The 26,371-nt window shown below is 41.6% G+C and overlaps 1 protein-coding gene across 7 annotated transcripts in view; it reads left to right on the top strand.

The window, feature by feature from the left end:
• Nucleotides 1-21,341, top strand: part of CDK14 (cyclin dependent kinase 14) — a 638,124-nt gene extending 616,783 nt beyond the window's left edge. For 6 of the 7 annotated variants that reach the window (XR_015247658.1, XM_086696604.1, XM_025929510.2 and 3 more), the window contains one exon: nucleotides 7,727-11,109. The gene's annotated coding sequence lies outside the window, so the exon portion shown is untranslated. Of the gene's footprint in view, nucleotides 1-7,726; nucleotides 11,110-21,139 lie in introns of those variants that run through there. The other variant, XM_025929509.2, reaches the window with a different exon arrangement.
• The last annotated feature ends 5,030 nt before the right edge of the window (nucleotides 21,342-26,371 follow it).

Genomic DNA, 26,371 nt, shown 5'->3' with positions numbered 1-26,371 from the left:
GATGTTACTAAACGGCTTTCAACTTAAAGGATTTGAGCTATTTTGAATGATGGACCTTCTGTTAAGCTTAAAACAAAGCCTGTCTATCTCTGCATTCATTTTAATTAATATTCTCTTGCTGGTCTCAAAGATGTGTTCTCTTCTGGGGGGTGGAGGGATGGGGAAGAAACATGATTATCATAAGTCAGAAATAAGTTACAGAAGTAGGTTTGACTGATTTTCTACTTCCTTCAGGAAGCTCCCAAGGAGCTTCAGTGCAATGTCAGAGAACTGGAAAACACTGATTTCAAATTTTCTGCAAGAAAACTATATTTCTAGCCAAATCATGACATAATTAAAGTCACTCAAAACAACGAAGAAATTAAGCTGTCCCCAGATTTTCTGAAATCAGTATAAAGATTAAAACTTAACCATTTTGCGTCTAACATTTATATAGAATCTACAGTATAAAACGAGTATATGTGTTCTATATATAAAAATGAATATATGTGCCATATATATTCATTCATATTGTATGTATATGTGTGTGTATATATATGTGTGTGTAAATATATATATATATATATATATATATATATATATATATATATATGCACATACTTACTTCAGAGAGATCCATGCTTGCCTATTGCTTAGGGTTTAGCAGGCTTATTTCTGGAGTTAATTTTCTATAAGTAGTGAATGCTGCTTGAAGATGAATTAGGTACAAAAGATTAATTTCATTGTTTTTCTTAGTATTTTAAGCAAAATTAAACTCAAGGTAGCACAGCCTGGTAGGTTTTTACTTTCCTGGATATTTTCCACATGAAATCTTTTTAATGTGGTACTTGAAGAGGGGGAGCTTTCTGGACTATGTTTTCCATAATATCAGAATAAATTCTATAGACAGTTATATGTGTTAGTTAAGGCCCTGCTTTTCTAACTATTTTCAGGCATCTCCCCTATAACCACTTTCCATTTACCTTCAGAAAGATATTCACTAAGGTGGCCACTATAATCCTTTGACTATCATTTGACAATTTAGGCCAGTTTTGAATGCTGGTATAAAAGTAGAAACTAAGGGGCAGGTGACTCAGTCAGATTAAGTGTCCAACTCTTAATTTTGGCTCAGGTCATGATCTCAGATTTCACGGGATCAAGCCCCGCATGGGGGCTCCATGCTTGGGATTCTCTCTCTGCATCCTCCCCTGCTTGTACACACACTCTCTCAAAATAAATAAATAAACTTAAAACAGAAAAGTAGCTAGCTAAAATATCTTTATTGAGTTCTTAAGAATAAGTGTAAAAATTACAAAGCAGAATTGTAATTTACCAGAACATGTGGGTAAAATAATTTTTCTAACATGTGAATAGAAAGGCATAAAATTAGTAACTAGATTTGGCACAAAGCTAACCTAGTTTTTCCACATTGTCTGAATGTTTAATTTTTATTCCTTTTTTTTTAAAGCATGTAATTAATTACCTATCTATCTTTAAATAACTCCCGTACCAGTGGTTTGGTTTCTACATTTGAAAAGAAGATTGGAATTGGTTTTATTTCAGATAAACAGATAAAAGCTAAACTTGGTCAAATGACATATATTGTTTTTTCTTGAAGATAATTATTTCATAATTCTATACCATCTTTGCCATTGTGAGGCAGCTTTCCTTCTGTCAAATTTTAATAATTCTTCCCTCTCTGTTAGTATCTTAACAAAGAGTCTCTCAAACAGAAATGAGCGGATTACCCTACAGTTTCACATACGTCCTGGTGAATATCCTGTTCACAATTTAGGCGATGAAAGGAAAACCTACAGTTGTTTTAATTTGGAATCAAAATAATCGCTTCTCTCCAGTGAGGCTTAGAGGAGAAAAAAATGGGCCAGAGTCTTCCTGTAGAAAAAAAGAAGAATACTTCGCAGAGAGGTAATGCAGCAGGGGGGACAAAAAAAGACAATAAAACAAACACAAAACCTTAGAGTGGGTAAATAGGCTAGTGGAAGAAAGGCCATCTGATCACATAGAAGCACCCTGAGCTGGGGTCTTCAGCTGTATGGTCCCACCGGCGTGTAAACTGCATGTGTGTGTGGAGGGGTGTGTGTGTATGTACACACAGAGATTTAATGGGGAGCACAGAGGGAATTAGAAAGAGCCTGGCCCGTTTTTAATTTGGGTCTGTTTGCTTGCATTTAGCACTTAAGGGCTTCTACATTCAGTTTGCTCAAAAGAGTGATGAAGCACTCCTTGCTTATGCCTCAAATCAGAAATGCATGAAGTGCAGCTGCAGAGATAATACATTTTCCCCAAAGGCTTTGGCTGAGCAAATTAGGTGTCAATGGGGTGCCTGCGCAGGCAGTACTCTCTCTAATTAGTCTCTTGAGCCTAGTTGGTGGCGGGTATGAGATGATCTAATCAATTGGTCTGTGTCTGATGGTTCGTGTAAAAATCCTACCAGGCAGACTCTCTCCCACAGGTCACCCACCTGCACAGCGGGACTGCTCATTTTCATTTTTCATCTCCTCCATCACATGATGCTGACAGTTGGTTTTAAGAAAATTGAATCCAAAAAATATCTAGTTCATAGGGCACATGGGTCAGAACAAAGTTGCATTATGGGTACCAGCGATCCAATTAATTAATATTTATAGCTGAGAAGCTCTATGTAGATATTTCTGAATAGGGATTTTATCAATAAAATCCAATTTCTTGTTTAAAACATTCATTTCTAGAAAAAGAACATTGCAGAAGCAGAAAGCAAGGTAAAAATGGCACCCATTAATCTGATGATATATAGACTTATGTTGATGCGCACTTAGTTGAGCTTGTAAGTCATAGTCACTGTTCATTTGTGTTGCATATGTGGTCTATTTTAATAATCAATTAAATGTAAGGGAAGGATTTATGTTGCTATTATATTTTGCTTCTCTGTGAATGTCGTTTACCATCACTCCTTCCACCTACCTCCCCACATGTCAAATGTATGATTACATTTAGATCTTGAAGAATTCTTCTAGCAGTAAATTGATGCACCTTATATATAGTCCTTGAAAATTGAAACTGATGCTGATGCTGCCCAAGGAGGGAGAAAGGCTGTCCCATGCCGCTTATGAACAGTGTCAGGCAGGGTACTTGGCACAATTTGGTCTACAGAGTCATCTCACAGAGATGGAAAAGAGGCTAGCTCTCATTGGCACTGCCCTTCTTTTTTATTACTGGCTCTTTTCATTAAATGTCTGAGCCCAAACATAAGTAATGGACTTATCCATAATCACCATGTTCACCATTTATTATCCAATTACTATTATGCATTATCCTTTAATATCCAATTCTGCTTATGCCCTGGGTTAGGCACATTCTATTCTTCTAGAAATTACACTCGAAGAATCAGGACAAAGGCAAAGACAAACACCAGCAATGGCCAAAAAAAAAAGTTGCGTATCAACCAAACAGGATAGTAACATGCCCTGGCTCATGGTGACTACATAGTTTATTATTATGTCAGATCAGATATACTGAAAATCAGATCATTCAAACAGAATGTCATGAGGTTAAAAAAAAAAAGTTTGTCCCACAAGACCCACCTTTCTTGGCCAGTGGTGTATCTGCCGATGTCTGACTCTGTACCCAGCACTGTGCTCTTTCAGTAAGAGTACAGGCACAGCGTTTGCCCTCAGTCAATGTGCCATGAGGGAACTCTACACCTAAAAATATATTCCACTCCCAAATTTTCAGATTCTACCCTATCCTTTCCTATTCATTCAGCAGTGGTTTACTGAATATCTGAGCAGGGTATCTTGGCTCTACTGTAGGGACACAGAAGTTAACAAAACCAAGCTTGATCAGAAACATAATGATGCCACCTGCCTCCTTACTTGCTCCCTCACAGGAAATGTCCCCACCCTGGAGGGACTAAATTAAGTCACTCATTTAGGAGGTCAGCCTGGGAACCAGGTCTGCATTCAGTTGATGAAAGTGGTAGAATGGAGGAAAGCCAGCCATTGGCAGCAGTTGGCCCTTGAACAACACGAGTTTGAACTACTCAAGTCTATTTCCTTGCTGATTTTTTTGATAAATGTAGAACACTACTGTAAATGTATTTTCTCTTCCTTACGGTTTTCCTGATAACATTTCCTCTTCTCTAGCTTACCATATTGTGGGAATACAGTGCATAATGCATATACAAAATATGTGTTAATCAACTGTTCACATTACCAGTATATCTTCCAATCAACAGTAGGCAGTTAGTAGTTACTTTTGGGGGGAGTCAAAAGTTCTACACAGATTTTCAGCTGTGCATGGAGCCAGTGCCCCAATCCCTACATTGTTCAAGGGTCAACTATATATCATTTGTGTGTGGTTGTAGGAACTCCATGCCTAGGTAAGCTCATGTTAAGACAAACCCACCACTCTCCCATTTGTCCAAGGTGGGCAGGCTTCCTGGAAGAGATGAAATCTCTGTCGAAGCAACATGGAAGACAAAGAGCATTTTTTTCATCTGCTTAATAAAAATGTCAAGTTTGGTAGCAGGGTTGGGTACCACCTGAAGATGCCTGTGGACAGGTGTGTTTGACTTGCTGCGGGGACAAGTGCTCTCTGTCTTTGATGTCATGGGCCTCAGGAAAGATGTCAGTGCACAAGTCAGAATGCATGATTATGTGGGAGCAACAGGTAGAACAAAAGATGGATTTACTTCATTTCCCTGGAAGAACAAGGTGGGATGGGACAAACGCAGTTGTTCTCATTTAGTTATTTTTGCTAGGGTGGTGACTTATTTAAGAAAAGGTTTGATCAGGGTGTCTGGGTGGCTCAGTCAGTTAACCGTCCAACTCTTGATTTCGGCTTGGGTTATGATCTCACAGTTTCTAAGATTGAGCCCCGTGTTGAACTCAGTGCTGACAGCACGGAACCTCCTTGGGATTGTCTCTCTATCCTTTCTCTCTCTCTCTTCCTCCCCCTGCTCACTCTCTCTCTCTCTCTCTCTCTCTCAAAATATATAAATAAACATTTAAAAAAGAGAGAGAGAGAGAGGTTTGGGGGGCCTGGGTGGCTCAGTCGGTTAAGCATCGGACTTGGGCTCAGGTCGTAGGCTCGCAGTTTGTGACTTTGAGCCTTGTGTGGGGCTCTATGCTGACAGCTCAGAGCCTGGAGCCTGCTTCAGATTCTGTGTCTCCTTCTCTCTCTGCCCCTCCCCTGCTCATGCTCTATCTCTCAAAAATAAATATTTTTTTTTAAGAAAAGGTTTGATAAAGGCATATCTGGGCAACCTGGCAGGGGTCAGGGCTGGCCAAGTGAGCCACAAGCAGCAAGTATTTGAGAAAATACCTGAGGAGTTTTGACTTAGCGATAGCAAAGGGCCTATGTGTGATATCCATCCAAACAGGCTTCTCACTCCACCCCCAGGTCTCTCCCAGAAACTTAAGGTAAGGGCTTTTGTTTACATTTGTGTCAGTCACTGAGGATAGGGAACTCTTAAGAATGGAATGTCACCTCTATCTAATACCATAAACAAAGTTTAACTCAAAATGGATTGAAGATCTAAATGTAATAATTAAAACTATTAGAAGAAAGCAGAAGTATTCATAACCTTAGATTTGACATTGGATTTTTAGATATGACACCAAAACCACAAGCAACAAAAGAAAAAAATGGATAAATTGGACTTCATCCTAATTAAAATTTTTTGTGCATGAAAGAACACTATCAACACAGTAAAAAGATAATCCACAAAATGGGAGTAAATATTTGCAAATCAAGGGATTCACATCCAAAATATATAAAGAGTCCTACAACTCAACACAAAAAGACAACCTAATTTAAAAATGGGCAAAGGACCTGGAATATATATTCTCCAAAGAAGAATCAAGCACATGAAAAGGTGCTCAACCTAACTCATCATTACGTAAATGCAAATCAGAACCATAATGAGGTACCAGTTCACCCCACTAAGATGTCTATAATCCAAAAAAAAAAAAGGCAAAAACAGAAAATAACAAATATTGGCAAGGGTGTTGTAGAGAAATTGGAACCTTAGTGTATCACTTGTAGGAATAAAAAATGATGCAGCCACTGTGGAAAATAGTTTTCCAATTCTCAAAAAGTTAAATATAAAATTTCCATATGACACAGCCATTCCACCCCTGGGTATTTACCCAAAAGAATAGACAACAGGTGTTTAAATACTTGTCCGTGAATGTTCATAGCAGCACTATTCATAATAGCAAAAAGGCAAAAACAGTCCATATACACATCAGCTCATGAATGGATGAACAAAATGGAATATTATTGGCCATAAAAAAGAATGGAGTACTGATACATGCTCCAACATGGATGGATTGTGCTAAGTGGAAGAAGTCCAACACAACAGGTCACGTATTGTAGGATTCTGTTTGTATGAAATATCCAGAACAGGTGAATACAAAGACTGAAAGCAGGTTAACGGTTGCCAGGGGCTGGGGCAAGAGGAGAATGGGAGTGACTGCTTCAAGAATATGAGGACTGCTTTGAGGGTAGCAAAAATGTTTTGGAACTAGATAGAGGTGATGTTTGCGTAATATTGTGAGTGTCCAAAATGCCACTACATTATATGCTTTAAAATGGTTAATTTTATGTTCTATGAATTTCACCTCAATGAAAAAGAAAAGATGGAAGGTTGCCCTTCCATACCAAGTGGAGGAAATGAGTAGAGAGTCAGGAGTGTGCTGTTCCTAACTGTGAGGCTGGAACTTTCTGCTCTCTTGGTCAGAGTAGCACCACACATCAGTGAAGTTCTTGGCACGACAGCCTGCATGTGTGTGCAGCAGGAGGACAGCTGTGCGGTGAGGTCTCAACAAAAGATCAAGGTTCCTTCTCTGCTTGGGAGGATGACCATGTGGCACTATAGAAGGGGACAAACAGGCCTGACCAGGCCTCGGTGACCTTGAGCTTCTAAATGGAGATGATGAGTTGGTTCTGGAATTCAGTGGAGCTGGAATCCCTGGGCTGTGTGACATGATCCTGGGAGTGTTCCTTTTCATCCTTCCTGGCAAGACATTTCTTTCCTATCCTAGGACTCCATGACAATGTTTAAGGACCAAAGAGAAATGTGAAGAGGAACAGAGGGAACATTCCTTCTTTCTTCTTGAACTGTTCACACGGAAGTAGTTACCGAGCTTAAGCAGGCACCATTGGAAACACACAGTCATAGGCAGGATGTTGGGAAGAGACTGGCAATTCAGGTCATACTGGCCAATTTTCATTCTGCTGAAAGTAGGTCTGATAATAGGCAACCAAGGAATTATATACAGCTGGATTTTTTTAAAGCATGTATGTGATCCATTTTTCTATTTCATGTTCATAAAAATGAACATGAGGATATGTCCTTTTAATGGTCTGTATGATACTACAGGCACTTAATTAAGACCAGTATCACTACTAATGATTTGGGGAAGGAAATTTGCTGAATTTCCTTTTCTCTAAATAATCCAAGAAGAAGTTAGACCATTTACATTCATGGAGTTAAGTTATTTTAAGGGAAAAAGTGTACTCAGAACATTTGTTTATCATATTATAAGAGCTGTTTTGGTGAAGGAGAGTACTCTGCCTCCGAAATGTGTGCTCAGGGTGGCTGTGGAGAAAACGGATAGGCTCACTTTGGCCTGGCCAATTTTGATGTCTCATGTAATTTAGAAAAAATGAATGATGTAAGTTGTTTGTTTTTTTGTTTTTTTGTTTTTTTACATATAGCAATTTTCTCTTTTCCTCCTTCCAGGATTAAGTTGTCATCATTCTGGGAAGAAAAAAAAAAACATTAATGAAGTGGCCAATAATACGAAGGGAATCACGGATCACTTTCCTTCCCCTCCCTGTGGTGGATTTCACTTACAAGAAAATTGAAGCTGGCAAGACCCTGTTTTCTCTGCAATTTATTTAAAACCTTGCACGCATTTGGATACCTTGTGATTTCCAAGAACTATGTGAAGATTAAGCTTTGCTTACTGATACATGGCATGTATTCTTTTCAGTCTTTTGTGTTTGATTTTGTTTGATTTCCCTCTGCAGCGCAGCGTCTCTGTAAAGGTTTTTATGCTTTCACCAGCCATGTCTTAAATACATTAAGACAACACATTTGGTGTTCACACTTCTTCAGTAATGTCTGTACTTGAAAGCCACATAGTGGCATAAAACAATGTGTGTTTTCTTTGAGAGCAGTGCACATTTTGCAACCACTAGGAAGGAAATTTTTAGCTACAGCAAACCCATGTTCTCAGACCGACTTGACAACTTGGTCCCTGGCTGTGGGGCCCCACTTGTTGCTTACCTTTTGAGGACATTTGCAAATGTGGTTTTCTCTTGGAAATAACTGCACGTGTATATAGGATATCGGAATCTGCTTAGCATTTTAAGCCACATAGCATGACTGTTTTCCAAGTAGGTTGGAAGTAAAGAAACTAATATCAAGCATTCAGAACAAAGACAGGGATAAATTGCTTACTTTTCAACCTCTGGAAATGGAGGTAACCTTTTACATGTTTTCTGGGTCTTGTCAACATCTTATATTTTCCATCCACTCTGTTATACTTCAGGAGTGTTTTCTAAATGGAGGAGAAAAGAGTGAGGAACAGAATGCTTAAAACCTGGGTGCAAATGAATTGTCTCTGCTAGATGAGCCCTGAAAGCCATATTGGCTAGTTAACAGTTAAAAAAGCAAATTACAAAGTTATCCAGAGTTAAAAATTTGCTCACTTACACCAAAGCACCTTTAAATTACATTTTGTAAAACATTCCAAGCTGATTGGAAGACACCATTGGGGACCTTAACTTTAAACAGTCTCCTGGAAAAACTGTTTGAACACAGGTTGCAGAACCCATGTGGGAGTCTTGCTTTCAAGATGGCAAGGGAAAAAGAAAGGCCCAGCTTCCCTTGTTAAGGTGATGAGGGACCTTGAAGGATGAAGGCACGTATGTGACAAGGAGGGAAAAGTGGACTGGGCACACGTTGTGCTTTGATACGGAGGGAGACCTGCCTGATGTAGGCCTTCTCCCAGTGGGGCCGGCCTCACTGCATAACCCCAAATAATACTGAGGCCAAGTGGGCAGTTAGGACACTTCATATAAAGCATGAGACCTAGCCCCTCAGAACACCAATTCCTATGGAAATACTTCCATGTATGTCGTTCTACATTTTCCTATTGGTCAGAAAGGAGGAGAGACTGAGAACTTGAAATGTGTCGCACTTTTTTAGGATCGAGACTAGGAGTTATGAACCAGTTTGACAAAGGCATCTTCTGAGAGTCACGTGAGGGGAAAGGTTCTCGACAGTCAAAGCCAGCATTCCTAAGAAATTGGACCCAGAACTTCTAAGTGTTAAAAGGGTACCTTCCCTGGAGTGGGACGCAACATGCCAAGGTCACAATCCAGCCTATTCAGAAGTGGCATTCATTGAAAACTTATAGGTGCAAAGCAAGGAATTGTTTGCTAATTAATTTTAAAGAGAGCAAAAGTTACCCAAGACTAGAATGTTTACTAGTTGCTACCTAGAACTCTTTCCCATTCTTCTTTCGGACATTCCAACCCATTGGAAGTCTTTGGCTGTATTTTAACATATGCTGAAATTAGGATTCCTTAAGATAAATACGGGGAGAAAATTTTACATGCAATCAAGAATGGCCTTGTCTGTGGTTTGTTTTGAATTATTTATTTGGGGGAGAGGCATAACTTTTGTATTTTACTAACTTTAAATCAAGAGCAGCTGATGATTAAATCTTGCTATTTAATAAGCTTTCTAATTTGAACATTTGAAAATATTTAATATTAAAAAAGACTTCAATTAGGAATGTTAGCATCATTCAGAGATATATAAGCAGCTTCTCTCTGGAATTGAAGCATAATACTCAGTATTGGGGGGATATCTGTTTTTTACAGAGATGTATGTCTCAGAAGGTCTCATTTAGGAGGTTTGTAGTTCCCCGTCCTTGTTATCAGTACAGGAAATCCAAAGTTTGCTTTGTCTCTCTCCCCTTTCCTCTCCTATTGGCAATCCGTCCTCCCTCCTCCTCTCCCCTGCCTTCTCCCACTGAGGGCAGCCATGAAAATCATTACAGAACATGTTCATTAGCAGATTTATTATTCTATTGAGAAAGCAATGGAATGTTTTGTGAGATTATTTTTATATGAAGGATTAGCTTGAATTCGTACAGCTGGAATAGTAGGAACACATTAGCATGGTGACAGTATGAATGCAACATCAATGCACACATAGTATCTGAAAGAAAAATTGGGACTTCGTTTCCTTAAAGGAACAGTTTGGTTGACTTAAAAATGCAAGATACATAGGACATGCAAAAATGTTTTTGCAGTGCTCAAAGAAAAAACAAGGGGCATACGACAGGGGTGGCTGTCCATCCACTGATATAAGGGTGAGAAGCTATTTCTACCTCCCAAGAGTGATAAGAAAAGTTTCCAGGGTAGCCTCCAGGTTTGCAGAGAGAGCAAAGCCTCTTGGTATCCTCTCCTCAGTGTGTACATGACAGCCAGTGTAATTAATACCCTAGCTTATGTGTCTATTTGAGAGACTCATCTGTGAATAATACTGGTTTTGTAATCTTTGTTACATAAGAGGATGTTTAGGCTGTACATACTGGGGTAGATTATTTCCTACCCCCCCCATCCGTAGGAATATGCTGCATAATTGCACATAACTTTTATCTCTCTTACTGGCTTATAGGCAGAGGAAACCATATATGTTACTGCCTTGCAAATTTCTCATACACCAAAAACAACCAAAAAATGTCTCAAAATAACCAATCTCCTATTTTCATTCCCTTCCCACAGCAGCATATTTTAGAGGCACATACAAAATTGACATTCTCTAGTTGGAAGTGGACTTTTTAAATTTTTCTTTTATCTTTTTTTTTTGTATGATACACTGAGATGTGTACTTTCTAGCAGGAGGTCAGTACCTAAGAAATGTGTTAGCATCATTCAGAAAACTATTATACTCCAAAATGAAACATAGTAAGGAGAATGGAATAATCTTGCATATTTGTTACCAAGTGTAATTTGTCTGTATTATGAAAGATGTAATGGTTTGTCAGCTGTCACTGTTGTTTTCTTGTAACATGATATGGAATAAAGTATAGCAGAATCTCTGTACATTTTCTTGCTACATGTTCTTGGTGGGTGCCAAATAACACCACAGTACTGTGTCAAAGAAACATTGTCTTAAAAACTCCTAGACACAGTCATTCTGAGAATGAAATGAGAGAAGAAACCCATAAGGCTCTTGGATGTGGGAAGGAGTGAGTTACCTGGAATGTTCTAGGAGTGTGTTAAACCCTACCCGCCCCCCCTGCTTTTTTTTTTTTAAGATTTTTATTTTTTGGGGCGCCTGGGTGGCGCAGTCGGTTAAGCGTCCGACTTCAGCCAGGTCACGATCTCGCGGTCCGTGAGTTCGAGCCCCGCGTCAGGCTCTGGGCTGATGGCTCAGAGCCTGGAGCCTGTTTCCGACTCTGTGTCTCCCTTTCTCTCTCTGCCCCTCCCCCGTTCATGCTCTGTCTCTCTCTGTCCCAAAAATAAATAAACGTTGAAAAAAAAAATTTTTAAGATTTTTATTTTTTAAGTAATTTTTACACCCAATGTGGGGCTCACACCTGCAACCCTGAGGTCAAGAGTTGCATGCTCCACCCACTGAGCCAGCCAGGCACCCCAAACCCTCCCTTTTTTTGACATGCTATGTCAAACTTGGGTAAAAGGGTGGAGGCTATGTAAAATAAGTCTGTGAGTTCCATGATCTTTGCAATTCCACAGCTCCTGAATGACATCCACCACACGTGTTGTGTATCTGGTTTTGCTTAATGACCATCCTATTTATCTTTGATTGCTTCTTTCTCAATTATTTTGTACATATTCTAAGATGAGGTGGGTAGGCTACCCTCCTCCGAATACAAATCAAAGCCATAACATGCCCACATTCTACCAAAACATCTTTCCCTGGGCTGAGCACACTTCCCTGAACACCATCCAGTGGGTGCCTGCACCTGAATGGGCAGGGCTTTAGGGCCTCCACTTTGATTGACAATGCCACCTCAGGAAGCCAGTCACATTGCTGTCATCACCTCCTCCTCCTTGTCAGATCTGTCAGCTTCAAAACCACAGACAAACCCCTAATGGTTTCATAAACTGCTAACAGTGTTTGTGCCAGGTACGGTCATCAATTTATAGATATGGTATTTGGTGATTTTAAAATGTTTACCCTTCAAGACAAAAACCGAGGTTCAAGTTTTATGTTAGGATGCCTCAGGGCCCCTGGCTTTCTCCCGGGAAGAAACCCTCACTCACCAGCAGCAGCCGCTTCAGGTTTTCCTTCTCTTGCTCCTCTCCTACCACTTCTGTGATTTCAGTTTGTAAGCCCTTCACAAGCTTAACATTCTCACAAAACCAAAAGTAAGTGTCCTCAGCTGATGCATGTTCCATTCCAGAAAAGCTCATGCGACCACAACATCTTCAGCCCCCCCTGCCCCTGCTGTTTCCCCTGAAGCAGCAAGTCACTGATGCCAAGGACATGTGCATTTGCACATGGTCCTGGCACCACCAGTGGATTCTGAGACAAGAGATTGTGTAAAGGCAGACTTCGTGGTAGCCAAGGCAGAGATAATAGGTGAATTTCTCCCTTAAATGGGAGCCATATAAATCAGCCTGGAAGCTGATTAGAATTACAGAAGCGTCAAAAGAATAACTTGTTTCTGGAAGTTGTTTCAAGGCAGTAAAATGTATGCCACCGTCCTGCTTCCAACAGTGACGGGAGCACACATGCCCACTGTTGAGGTCATTGCCACAAGCCTCAGCAGTGGGCTCACATTTTAGAGCTTCACCATGTGATTTAGTCCTATGAGCTCTTAATAAAAGAAAGAAGGAGGAAGAGGGCTAGTATCTACAAGAGGCCAAAGGAATGGCTTTGAGAAATATTTTTAACTTTTTAAATGTGGCAGTCGAGATGACAGTCTTCTCTCAGCTCCATAATTGCCCAACGTTCTCTTCTTTTTCTGCAGAGCTATTCTAGCCCTGCCAGGTTGGAGGATGTGATGTGTGCTGGCTGAGGCAAGCAGTTAGAGTCAGGAGGGCGGCACTCCTAGAGTTGCCGTTGGCCCCCAGAGTAAAGAGAAACCAGAGGGGAAGGTGTTGGAGCAACCCTTTGCCACTAGGTTAACACGTACAGTTGCTGAATAATGGTGGGCATTGTAAATCTCCGCAATGAGAACCCCACAGCGGCCCAGCAGCCTGCTGCTACCAGTGGGTGGTGGCGTTATGGGCATTAGCTTTGAGAAGCTTATACAGCAGAGGGGGCTAGGATAAAGGACACAAATCAGGGGAAAACTGACAAGATTAAAAAAAAATCCAAGGCCTCGTATTTACTGTTCATCCCCCATGCTCTCGGTGTACTATATTGTCTGCGTCAAGTCCTGCTGAGAGAGAGCCAGGCACAATAATAGCTCGGAGCAGCCTTGCAGCCCCAGAGCCAGCCTCTGCCAATGGTTCTGAGTGTGCTGGTGGAGAATGGGATTCTGATAGAGTTGTCTTTTTTCTCCTTCCCTGCGAGACCACCAATAATTATGGAGGGCACGCTGCAAAGATGGGGTAAAGGTTCCCTACTGGAGTGTATCCTGAGAAGTGACCCAGCAGGGGCCCCTGCAAAGGTGTGTGCCACCGCAGTCCAAGGTGGGCCTGCCTGACAGAGGCACACAGTCCTGGGCTAACCCAGGGATGTGTGTTTGAGCTACAGCCTAAGGATTTCGAGAAGTAGAAATGAAACTTAACTTTATATGTCATAGCACAGTGCGAAACAATGACCCTTCTCCCTCGCCCCACCTTCAGCCTAATCAGGTAACTGGGGAACTTGTGTCCTCAAAGAAAGGCTGTAGTCTGCTCGGGTCCTTGGGGAAAGCAGGCACAATTCTCGCAACTTTATTCTGCCTTACATTTGGGGAACTCAGATCCTCACGCACCCATTCTCTGAGCCCAGTGGCTCACAGCCCTGGCTCTCATTAGAATCATGGGGATGTCTCAAAAACACCTGAACCCCAGACCAATTTATCCTAAAAATATTGAGAGCGGGGCCCTGGCATAGGTCTGTCTGTTTGGGAAACCCAACAGGTGACTCTGTTGAGCAGAGCCACGTAAGGACGGCTGCACTCTTCTTTCCTCCTGTCTGTGGCTACTCTAAGGGTAGAGTAGGCAAACATTTACTCCAAGAACCACACAGTAAATATATGCAGCTTTCCAGGCCCTACAGTCTCTGTCACAACTTCTTGGTCTGCTGTCATAGCATGAAAGCAGCCGTGCACAATACACACACATGAATGAGTTTGGCTGTGTGCCAAACAATTCATGGGCACTGAAGTTTGAATTGCATATGATTTTCACAAATCGTGAAACATTTTTCTTTTGATTTTTAAACACTATTTGTAAATGCAAAACCCATTTTTAGCTCACAGCGTCTATAAAAACATACAGCGGGCAAGAATTTGCCTGGGGTCTCTAGCTTGCTTACCTTGACTTAAAATATAGCCGTGGGGGGAAAAATGTGCATATATATAGCCGTGGTAACAGGGAGGTAACAGGAAACCCATTCCTGGCATTTGCTGGGCCCAGGATAGAGTCAAAATGGAGGCCCACATACCTTATCTCTAAGTCTTTAAAAATATAAATCCAACTAACAAATTGTCAAATATATTCTATTCTCTTACCCTGACAAATATGTGTTCATACTAACCTAGAAAGTCAGGGTTGCACTTAGAATTCCTTGAAGTTCTTCACCAAACCGTGTCAGCATGAGGACAACCTGGCCTAAGCCTTCTCTGTGCTTTACACTTCCCACTCCTATCTCTCTAGGAGTGTGTATCCAGAGGGAGGGGCTACACATGCACGTGTATGGACACCCCCTAGCCAGCCCCACATCCGTACTCTGCCCTACCTTGGCAAGCAGTTCTTCCTTGGCCAGGCCTTGGGGATCAGGTGCTAATCCTCAGGGAAGGAGGTTTGGGAGAAGACCTCCATATACGGAGAGAATTCCAGAGTCCCAGACGTCTGGAGTGCATGGAGTAGGAGTGGGGGGAGGTAAGTTCCTGTTGGGCATTGTACCGTGGAGTCCTCATTCTCGGGTGGGGGGTGGGAGTGCTATGCCTGCAGAACATCAGAGCCAGACCCTTTAAAGATGGGAACCAGAACAGGGGGAAAAAAAAAAAAAGAACAGAAGCCCCTTTTGCCTGCGTTTAAGGGTAATGTTGATGGTGATAAGAGCCTGAGAATTAGTTCCAGGGTTTTCAAGTCTTTTGTGCATTTATTTCATTGACCCACTCTACTCCAAACCCATAGAAGTGGGCCTCATAATGTGAAGCAGAACCATTGTGACAAAAGGGCAGAAACTTGTTTTAACCTATCTCTTGGAATTAAAGGATCTGGCCTCCTGTCAGTCATGTACTGGAAACAGCTGGTACCAGTTCACAAAAACCGACTGTTTTATATGTAGGAATTTTTTGAGTCAGTACTTAAATCACTGATAACCTGAAATCAGATGGGAGTATATACACTACAGAAATGGGCAAACTCTACAAATCAGGTCTTTTTTTTTTTTTTTATGTTTTCCCCTTTCTCTGCAGGCTCACTTCCCACCTCTCCACGCACACATCCTCCATCTGTACCGTGCTCACCTTCCCAGTGATCCCTGGACGTTCCAGACCTTCTCATGGCTCTGTTCTTCTGCACACACTGTTCCCTCTGATGAGAATGCCTTTTCCTGTTTTTCTAGCAGCCAAATTCCTATTAATCCTTTTAAGACCCTGTTCAAAAAGTCTCTTGAAAAACATTCCAGTACTCCTCTCGAAACAATTCCCCCTTCTTCCAAGTCCCCACATCACATTGAAAATAGTAACAATACAAGTCTTTTTTCAATCTCTTTGCCTTCAAGACTGACAATGGTGACCAAGGCCCAGTGCTTAACAATTTTTTTTTAATAAATCAGTTTTTAAAGGATAATACAGATAAAACAAGAGTGGAATGGAATATTGTTTACCTTCCTAAGAAAGTTTTTAGAATCCTCCAAACCACATGAACATACTGCGTGTACACTATGTGTGACTCTACACGAACCTGGCTCTGTGGAAGAAACAGAAGCCAAAGAGGAAAGATTTCAGGTTGTCTTCAGGAGCTCACAGAGGCAGGGGTTCCTACACCTGGAGAACTTTCTAAACATTCCTACTGAATCATAGTCTCCGAGGTGACAGTCTAGGTGTGTGTACTTTTTAAATCTCCTCAGGGGCACCTGGGTGGCTCAGTTGGTAGAGCATCTGACTCTTGATTTTGGCTCAGGTTGTGATCCTAGGGTGGTGGGCTCTGTGCTCACTGAGCATGGAGATTGCTTGGATTCTCTCTCTTCCTCTGCCCTTCTCCCTACTTGTGCTCTTTCTCTCCTCTCTCTAAAATTAAAAAAAAATTTTTTTAACTTGGGGTACCTGGGTGGCTCAGTCAGTTAAGCATCCAACTTCAGCTCAGGTCATGATCTTGCAGTTCATGAGTTCGAGCCCCACATCAGGCTCCACACTGTCAGCATGGAGCCCACTTCAGATCCTCTCTCTCCTCTCTCTGCCCCTCCCACACTCACGTTCTCTCTCTCTCTCTCTCTCTCTCTCTCTCTCTGTCTGAAAATTAAATAAATACTTTTAAAAATTAAAAAGGCACCTGGATGGCTCAGTCAGTTAGGCATCCATCTCTTGATTTCCACGTAGGTCATGATCTCACAATCATGAGATCCAGTCCCATGTTGGGCTCAGCACAGCATACAGAGCCTGCTTGGGATTCTCTTTCTCTCTCCCTCTCCCTGCCCTTCTCTTATCATTCTCCCCCCACCCCATCTCTCTCTCCCTCAAATAAATAAACTGTAAAAACAAATTAAAATCTCCTCAAGTGATTCCAATGTTCAGCCATGACAGTGAACCGCTCTGGAGGAAAGTTTAGGTGCATAACACTCTATCTGGTCTGTTTGTCTCTGATTTCTCCTCTGCCCTCTCCACCTAAAGATTCTATTCAAATTGCAAATCATTTGAAAGACACTCAATTTGAGGGGAGCCTACTGGCAAGTTATTTCCTATATCTTCACAAAGCTAAAACTGAAATTCCCATGTCTTTCCCATGTTTTGTAAAGTAGTGAGAGCATACTGAATCCATGTACCTCTCACATGGACACCAGAGTTGCAACATGTGTTCTGATCTGCTTGTCTTACTGATTGCAGAGGAGAGCCACACCCTGGGGGAGGGGGCTAAATTACCCTTCAGTCTCTGCACCAATTGTCTGCCATTCGTACCAGAGAATTCACAGTAGGCTGAAGAAAGTAATATTTTTCTTTCTGCTGTTGGTCATTAACATCCAGGTGAGGTTGTATGCTTTCAGTTTTTACCAACATTAAAAACCAAACATGGAACTCTGTAAATGTCATTTAAGGATCCCCATTACTGTTCATCCCATGTCACTTCATGACCAAATTTATTTATAAGTTTATTATCAGAATCATGCTATTTTTGTTAATCCCATTCTGTGAGCCAGTAAACAGACCCCAAGAGTACAGGTGCATCTTGACTAAAATGTTTCTGCCTTTGCATGGAAGTCATTAGCTGGTGACTGAGGTCCTGTCATTAGTGGCTCGGTTGGGTACAGGGTTCAGCTGGAAAACCTGGGGGAAAGCCTTGTTCCATACTGAGGAGTAGACAGGCAGCTGCTTGCACATGGTGAAAATGGAACTTGGATGTGTGGTGCCCCACCTTCCCCGCAATGCAGAAAGAATGTGGGATGTACTGAGAAGGGGCCTCCATGTGCTGTCTTGTTGATATCAGGGTGGCATTAAGGGGAACTCCCAGGGTAAACTAGACTAGAATACTCAAAAGAGATTAGCCAAGCCAGGGCACCAGATTCTTAAGGACTAACCTTGGAGCTTCATTATCAGATGAAGTTAAGGCATAGTATCAAATGGAAGTAGAAAACCAGAGAGTAGGAGAGAAAAAGTGAGGACCAAGTAATATGGACAAAGCCCAGAGATGCTGGCCAACACTTACTACTGAGTCTGCACAGACTCCTATGATAGAGTCTTACTGAAGAACTCCAGGGGTTCCCATTCAGAGAGAATGAAATGTGACTGGTACCCTCCTTGTTCCAGTTGTCTATTGCTGTATAGCAAATCGCCCTAAAATTCTGTGTCTTCAAATGACAGCCATTTATCATCTCTCACAATTTCTATGGCAGGAGTTCAGGAGCAGTTTGGCTGAGTGGTTCTGACTTGTGATTTCTCATGAGTCTGCAGTCAGATGGTGGCTTAGCTGGAATCATCTTTAAAGTCTCATCACTCACATATCTGATGCCAGAGCTAGGAGGTGATACAGCTAGAACAGAGCATCACTAACTTAATGTGGTTTCTCCACAAGGTCTCTTAAGCATGGGGCTCAGGTTAGCTGGACATTTTATATGGTGGCTCAGGGCTCCAAACAATATGCACCAAGAGAAGTAGGTGGAAGCCCCATTGCTTTTTGTGACCTAGTATTCTATTTGTTGAAGCAAGTCAGTAAGGCCAGCCTATATTTGCAGGGAGGAGAATTAGATTCCACCATCCAATGGAAAAAATGGCAAAAAATTGTGGACACATTTTAAAATTACAACAATCTTCCCTCTAGCCAAAAGTTATTTATATTGATCCCACATGTAAATACTCTCAACCCCTCCTGAGACCCCTAAATTTCTCATCCGGAAGGCGTCCATCCCAGATTCAAGGTCTGGTCACCCATCATCCAAATCACGTTCAGGTGCTGCTCTGTAGGTGCAGATCTTCAGTTACAACCTCCTGAATCCTGTTCTTGATCTGAACATCTGTGGACTAAAGTGAAAAGGTATTGCTCCCCCACCCAGCATACTTTGGTAAGAGGCATGGATTAGCCACTATAGACATTCAGAAGTCTGTGTCAATCAGGTAATCAGGCTATAGCAATTCTGAAATCCAGCCAGGGAGAAAGAATGTATGCGGGCACTCAGGAGAGGCAGAGAGAGAGAGAGGGAGAGAAAGAATCCCAAGCAAGGCCCCTTGCTGTCAGCTCAGAGCCTGACACAGACTCCGTCTCATGAACCTCGAGATCATGATCTGAGCCAAAATCAAGATTCAGACCTTGAGCCACCCAGGTGCCCCAACCAAGTTCCTTGATTACAGCTGAGTGTTGTTCCTCCCTCTGAATTATTCTTGATGTTCTAGAAAATGTACCCCATCTTTATAGCTGAGCAGTGTTCTCAGCCTGCTTCTTTCCCAGAGAATTTTAGGAACCCAAAAGCCTCTTTTCATTATATACTACCTCTTGTCCCTTTTAGCCTGAGCTGGCAATGTTTTCATTAGCACAAGTCTTTTTAAAACGTTTTTTCCCCCTTGGGGCGCCTGGGTGGCTCATCTGGCTGAGCCGCCCACCTGGCCTCAGGTCGTGGTCTCCCAGCTCAGGAGTTCGAACCCTGCATCGGGCTCTGTGCTGACAGCTCAGAGCCTGAGCCTACTTCAGATTCTGTGTCTCCCTCTCTGCCCCTAACCCACTCTCATTCTGTCTCTGTCTCTCTCTCTCTAAAAAAAAAAAAAAAAAAAAATGTTTCCCCTCAACCTTGTTCAGATTCACTTCATTAGACAAAAAAACACATCTACAAATCTCACTGAGATAAGCTTTTTTCTACCTTACACTCCCTCTAAGGCTACCGTGGAACTGTGCCCTTAAGATTTTTAGAAACATTTCTGTTAATGGAGACATCTAAAAGGCATGCCCTTTTAGAGGGACTTTTGGCTATTTGAAAGAATAGTACTGCTTTCAATCTGTGTGAGGTCTAAACAAAGGCTTCTAAAGTCACAGTGCTACCTTCATTGTTAGGTGGTAATTACATATTTTAATTTTAGCCTCATCTGCCATCTGGAGAGGATGGAACTGAGAAATAGTTTTATTTTTTGAACTCCTACAGTCTTGGCTCTTTTATTTAACATTGTTTTTGTTTTTTAGTGTTTTGCTTTTTTCTGTTGTTTTGTTTTGTTTTGTACTTCATCTCTCTCCTCTCATAGAAGGATCAGGAGGCACCTTCAATACTGTGTCTGGAAACCTTACTGGGTCATGAATCCATTAGGTACATTTTCTATCTTCCATGTTATCACTGGTGTAAACTGCCTACACCTGAGGACCAGAGTCTTCTCTCCTCCAGCTGCCAATACTTTCCTCACTTTCCTTCAGTCCTTCACCCACAGCCTCTCCATAGCTCCTCTAATCTCCACCCTCCAGCCCCCACCCAGGTCCCAAACCAGGGCCACATGTTTTAACTTCCACTACGGCAATGCTTTGCTTCTAAGTACCAAGACATTTCCACTAATCTATTGTTGTGAAACAAATCACCTTCAGAATTAGTCACCTAAAAATAGCATTCACCTGTTTTCTCTTTCATCGTTTCTGTGGATCCAGCATTCTGGGTCTGACTGGATGGTTCTGACTCAAGATTTCAGATATTACTGGATTTGGGGCCAACTCAAAGGCTGCTTTGCTCACATATCTGGCCCATGGACTGGGAATACTTGCATGGCTGGGACTGAGCCTACTGGGTCTCTATGGTCCGTCTCTGCAATTTCTCTGGCATGGTGGTATCCATGCTCCAAGTCTCTTGGAGAGACAGCCAGGCAGACGCTGTATCACTTTTGAGGAATGACCTTAAAAGCCACATAGAATCACTCCTGCTACCTACTCTTAATTAGAAGGCCAGCCCAATATTTAAAGAAAGGAGAATTAGATGCCATCTCTTTAGGAGAGATGTTTCAAATCATTTCCAGACTTGTGTTAAAACCACCACACCTCTGGGGTTAAACAACATACAGGCACTGTCTTAGTGTGTATTTGCTTGCTGATCAGGATGAGTTTGGTAGACTGGGAGAAAATCCAAGACTGTGATTTTCCTAGAATTCTGGGCGTTAGGTCTCTGTTTTTAAAATTATCTGCAGCTGAATGCTGTCCCCCATCAGCACTTGGGAAACCTTGGCCCTACTCTATTGCTTTTGAATCTGGAGGTGATAACTGCCTGGAGCCCCACTTGCCTCACAGGAAACCATGTGTTATACAGAGTTTTGTTGTCATCCCTGTTTAGCTTCCTGCTTCCAAAAGCCAAGCAGCCACTGCCCCAGAGGAAAAAGAACCCTCCTCAAGTAGCCAACAAGCAGCACTCTCTCCATCTCTAGCCTCTAAGACTCGCTAATGCTTGGATTTGACTTAGCCTGAGTAAGTAGCTTTTTCATACTAATTTTTTAAAACCCTGTTGTGCCAAAGGATTAAATAAGCAATTGTCTAGCTTTAAATGCCTCATGGGGGACTAAAATAACACCTTTCAGGACAGAAAATCTAGTTTTTGAACCCACTTCATTTAAGGCAACAAAATCTCTTTTCTAAGGTTTTGGCTGTGTGGAATGCAAGTTTTGTAGCCCTAGCTAAGATAGTGTACAATCAATTTTCAAAGCAGAGAGAAATTCTAGGAGTGCAGAGATTTTTCTTTACAGGCTGACAAATGGAAGTATATATATGGGTTGGGGGGGGGGGTGCAAAGGAGTTATGTTCAAGCTTCAGAGATGACTGGAGTCTTCTTTTCTATATTTAGACTGTCTTGCAATTCATTAAAATGGATTGCTTGTTCTTTTCCTTCTGAAACCATTCTCCCTCTGCCCCCTACTCTCCCCAGGCTTTATTTATTTATTTTTAAAAATAACTGAGTCACATGTGAACCATTCCTAAAGCTTAAGACTTATTTTTAACAACTTTCTCAAACACAAATCCCATTGTTCACATCCTTAGGGACAGTGAGTTACTCCAGAGGAAAAAACGTAGAGATTTTGTATACATTTTTTATTCAGTGAATAATTTATATTAAAATAAATTGTGCAGAAAATGTGAAAGATCTTTGAGTAATCCAAAGATTACTGTACTGGGAACCAAAGAAGAAATGATTGAAATCCACAAAGCTTTGGAGGGAGCTGTGAGGGGAATTTTCATTCAAAGTTTTTTTAATGGTGTCCTTGTTATTGTTTTGAATGCTAAGATTCTCTCATTCACGGAACTGCCTCCACGCCACATTGTTCACTTCCTTTTCCCCACTGTTACCAGCGTTGCTGGGAATTTGAAAAGTTTTGATAGAGACTCAGCTAAGGTAAACCTCACAGGTCACTGATTTGGTGTAGATCAGATGAATGGGGGAAAAAGTCAGCAAGTGGGGCAGAAGAAAAAAGAGAGAAAGAGAAGCAGCAGGCTACAATGACAAAATATTATATCAAATCAAATCAACTTCTAGCTCTTAGTCTCTTAACTTTAATTACATCTTTCCTTCTTGGATATCAACAACATTGCTGCCAAAACCCTACAGCCATGGGGGACATAAACATTTAAATCTACCAGAGACAGATGGCAACATCAATCTTCATTGTTGCTCTTTTAGAGGATTCGAATCGCTGCAGCCATCTGCGGTAAATGGGACATTAAGAGGTGACTATTTCCCACAAGGGTGCTTTTTTAGATTTACCTTCAGGAAGTAAAGAAGCTTCATTGTTTTAGGGGGAATTTTGTTGGCTAAGATCATGGGAATTATAGCAGCAATAGAAAGCTAATGCTGGGATAAAAGTTACCAATTAGCAACCCTATAACTAACTTTCTGCTCAGCCTCCAAGAATGGCAGATGAGATTGACAGCCAGTCACCTCTATCCAAAAAGTTTGTTCATGACCAGACAGAGTAGCCAGGCTAACAGACTGCCTTAATTTTTTTTTTTAATTTTTTTTTCAACGTTTATTTTTATTTTTGCGACAGAGAGAGACAGAGCATGAACGGGGGAGGGGCAGAGAGAGAGGGAGACACAGAATCGGAAACAGGCTCCAGGCTCTGAGCCATCAGCCCAGAGCCTGACGCGGGGCTCGAACTCACGGACCGCGAGATCGTGACCTGGCTGAAGTCGGACGCTTAACCGACTGCGCCACCCAGGCGCCCCCAGACTGCCTTAATTTTAAACAGGGAAAGCCCAATGGTCAAGCTCTACTTTTGAACAGAGAATCTCAAAGAACATATTTGAATGTATGATCATGCACTTAACCAGAATATGGCCTTTTGCTGAATTGTCTTAATGTTTTAATATCTCATTTTATCTGTTTATGACAAACTTGGTCAAGTTTGATTGACCTTTGCCAAGTACATTATAACATACTTTTTTAAAGATATATGTAGAAGTCAGCCTGTTCTATATAAAAATACTTTCTGTGGTTGATTTTTAAAATCTAAATCTGCATATCCTCTATAAATTATTAATAGCTTTCACTATAGTGGACATATTGGTGGGGGGTTACAGAGCTATGTCATAATGCTGAACAGGCTCCATGATATTTTCCCTGGTATCTGGGATGTTTACATCTGTTTGAATGCCAATGGGGAGCAAAACTGGCCCATGTCTGTCATAAGAGATAGAACAGAGGAAATCTGAGGCAGCAAATTCAAGAATCATACTGCAGGGGCCCCTGGGTGGCCTAGTCAGCTGAGCATCCAACTCTCGATTTCAACTGAGGTCACCATCTCACAGTTCATAGGATCGAGTCCCGCATCAGGCTCTGCACTGACAGCTTGGAGCCTGCTTAGGATTCTTTCTCTCCCTCTCCCTTGCTTGCTCTCTCTCTCTCAACATAAATAAGTAAACATTAAAAAAAAATCATACTGCAAACATTAAGAGCCAGAATAGAAGTTCTTGACTCTATTCAAGGAGACATGTGGAACTGAGAAACAGATCTGGATTTAGAGGAGATGGAGTTCCATAATCTTTGATCAAAACCTCTTCCTCCATGAACATAAATGTTAAAACAAACAACTTCTAGCAGCCAGGGAACCCAAACTGAAACACATCTAAAGGGTTTCAAGGAGGGAACCTAGCACAAAGAGATACCTGGTATATAGATTCTTTGTGTAGAAAGATAGTTGAGGCTTTCTAGAGATTTAAGCAAAATAAATCAGAACATCTGTGTTTCACAGGATATCTAGAGAAACTGATAATTCTCGGGGTTTACTGTAAATTTCACTAGCCTTGAGCATCAGTGTTTCCACTGTCCCTGTGAGACTCAAGCTCTCAATTTACACCCAAAACAGCTTCAAGCGCTCTTCCTGCTGCCCATGCATCCCCTTCCAAATCCTCCTCCGTGATGTAGTTGAGGGAATCTTTGGAAGCCCTCTTCTGCTACACACTCTCCATTGGTTTCTCCTGCATTCTGTGTCCAGTCCATGCCAGGCATCAGGGCCCTTTCTGGTGGGACCCACTTCCTCTCCTCTTGTTCCTCTGCCCAGTATCTTTTGCTCCTACCTGAAGCACTGACCTGTTCTCACATCTAGGCTTTTCCTGTGTATTCTAGGGCATTGTACTAGAGCATTTTAATGCCCCCATTTCATTATGATTGTCCTTGCTGCATGACTCCAAGCTCTGCTTGCTCTCTGCATGAGCACAGGGTCTGGCCCACGGTGGACCCAAAACAAACATGTTGAGTTAGGGCGTATGTAAGTGCCCATGCTGCTCCCCTCCTTCCACGCAAAATGATGGTTAATCCCTAGCCATTCTGCAAAGCTGCCCCAGGAAGCCATCCCTGACTTGTCTCTGCTCTGCTTCCCCAGCACCCCATTTATAACCTTTCATTTACTTTATTTCATCTACTTATATTAGGTTATAAGTATTTATATATTACTTATCTACTTATACATTTGCTATTTCTGTGGCCCAAAGGAGCAAATGTCAGCAATATCCTATGGCTCAACCCACTAGAAAAGCAGGAACACATGGTGATTATACATCAGACAGACCTTGGTAGAAAGTTGGCTCTGTCACTTTGCTTGCTGCCTGTCCTTGTCAAGCTTCTCAGCTTCTCTATGCCTCAGTTTCCTCGTGTGTAAAATGGAGATAATAATAACAACTACATCAGAATGGTGGTATGAGGATTAAATGAGGCGATGCACGTTAACATGCCAAACACAGGGTTTGGCTCATATAAGAAATGTTAGCTACAGTTAGTCAATAGATAAGTGTTTACTGAAAGCCCACTAGGTGCCAGGGATAGTGCTAGTTGCTGGCGGTGCAAAGATGGATAAGCTAAAAGCAGGCTTGCTTTTGTGGAGCTCACAGCCATTAGAAGTAGGATAATGAGTCTGACCAGTGCTACAACTGGGGAAGTACTGAGTACTCAAGGCATTGTTTCCCAAGTCTGCCGCTAGGGTGGGATCATCTATTTATAGATCTAGTTTCCCAACTTAACTGCCAGAAGTTTTGAATGTCTTTTCCCCTGGTGTCTAGTGGATACCATAGCCCAGTAACTAGTGTACAGTGGATACTCAATAAATGTGTGTTGAATAAATCAATGAATGACTCAATTAATCAAAAAAGAAAAAAAAAAGCGAACTGTAGGTACAGCTCTAAGGACCTATGAGAGAAGCTTCTTGGGTCAGCCAAGCAGCCAGGAGTTCTCTCTTACAAAATTGAAGTTGTCCAGTGTTTTGCTACAGAGGTTTATAATCCAGAATCTGTTTTTGGTGGAAATGGCAAAGAAGTGTTGCTCAGCTAGATCCTGGATTTTTGACTAGTTATTGTTTCTTTTTAAACAATTTTTCACAAGATTATAGCACCAAAAAAAAAGAAAGCCTTTTGAACATAACTGTTTATGTAAAGTAGAATCATATAAACAAACAAAGAGAAAAATGAGAGATTTTTTTTCTACTTCATTCATTCATTCACTCATTCATTCATTTCACAAGCATTCTGTGTGCAGGGCACATGGTACATAGCATACATTTGGAAAAGAAATAACCACCCCCAGCCACAGTGTTTAAAAACCCTCTGCTTCAAGGTCTTGTTTCTATTACCTTCTAACTGATTTCATTATAAACATATATTTTTTTAAGAAATATTTGTCAGGGCACCTGGGTGACTCAGTCGGTTGAACATCTGACTCTTGATTTTGGCTCAGGTCATGGCATGAAGCCTGCTTGAGGTTCTCTCTCTCCCTCTGTTCCACCCCTGCTCATATGTTCTCTCGAAAGAAAGAGAGAGAGAGAGAGAAAGAAAGAAAGAAAGAAAGAAAGAAAGAAAGAAAGAAAGAAAAATATTTGCCAAGAGCCAACTCTGTACTAGGCTCTATGATGGGCATGAGGACTCAGTGATGAGCAAAAGCTGCCTCAGCCTTGGCTTCCATGAAATGTGGAGTCTAATGGGAAGGACAGCCAGTATCAAACAGCCACATAAATAGGTGGTCCTACTGCAGTTAGCACAGTAGAGCAAAAAGAGAGTAGAATGAGATGAAACAACAGGGGGCTGAGCTGGG

Source organism: Puma concolor, chromosome A2, assembly GCF_028749965.1.
Source record: "Puma concolor isolate L17-30 chromosome A2, mPumCon1.1.hap2, whole genome shotgun sequence".
Classification (NCBI taxonomy): Eukaryota; Metazoa; Chordata; class Mammalia; order Carnivora; family Felidae; genus Puma; species Puma concolor.
This window is presented reverse-complemented; position numbering and strand designations above follow the sequence as displayed.